The following is a 217-nucleotide window of genomic DNA, read 5'->3' on the forward strand; positions in this document are numbered from 1 at the left end:
GGAGGCCGCAGGGCTGGGCACCAAGTTTTTGGGTTAAAAAAAAAGAGTAAAAATGGTGTATTCTCTCCTAGCTCACCCAGGGAGGGACCGAACTGTGGCAGCATCCTGCCTGGTGCTGGGCAGCATCTTTGGCTGGTTGTCTGTCTGCATCTTTTGCCAAAATCCCAAGCTTTTGTACATGTAAAATAAAGATATTCCCAGCTCAACCGGACGCTGC

The sequence above is a fragment of the Cariama cristata genome, unplaced genomic scaffold (genome assembly GCF_000690535.1).
Source record: "Cariama cristata isolate BGI_N322 unplaced genomic scaffold, ASM69053v1 scaffold25470, whole genome shotgun sequence".
Lineage (NCBI taxonomy): Eukaryota > Metazoa > Chordata > Aves > Cariamiformes > Cariamidae > Cariama > Cariama cristata.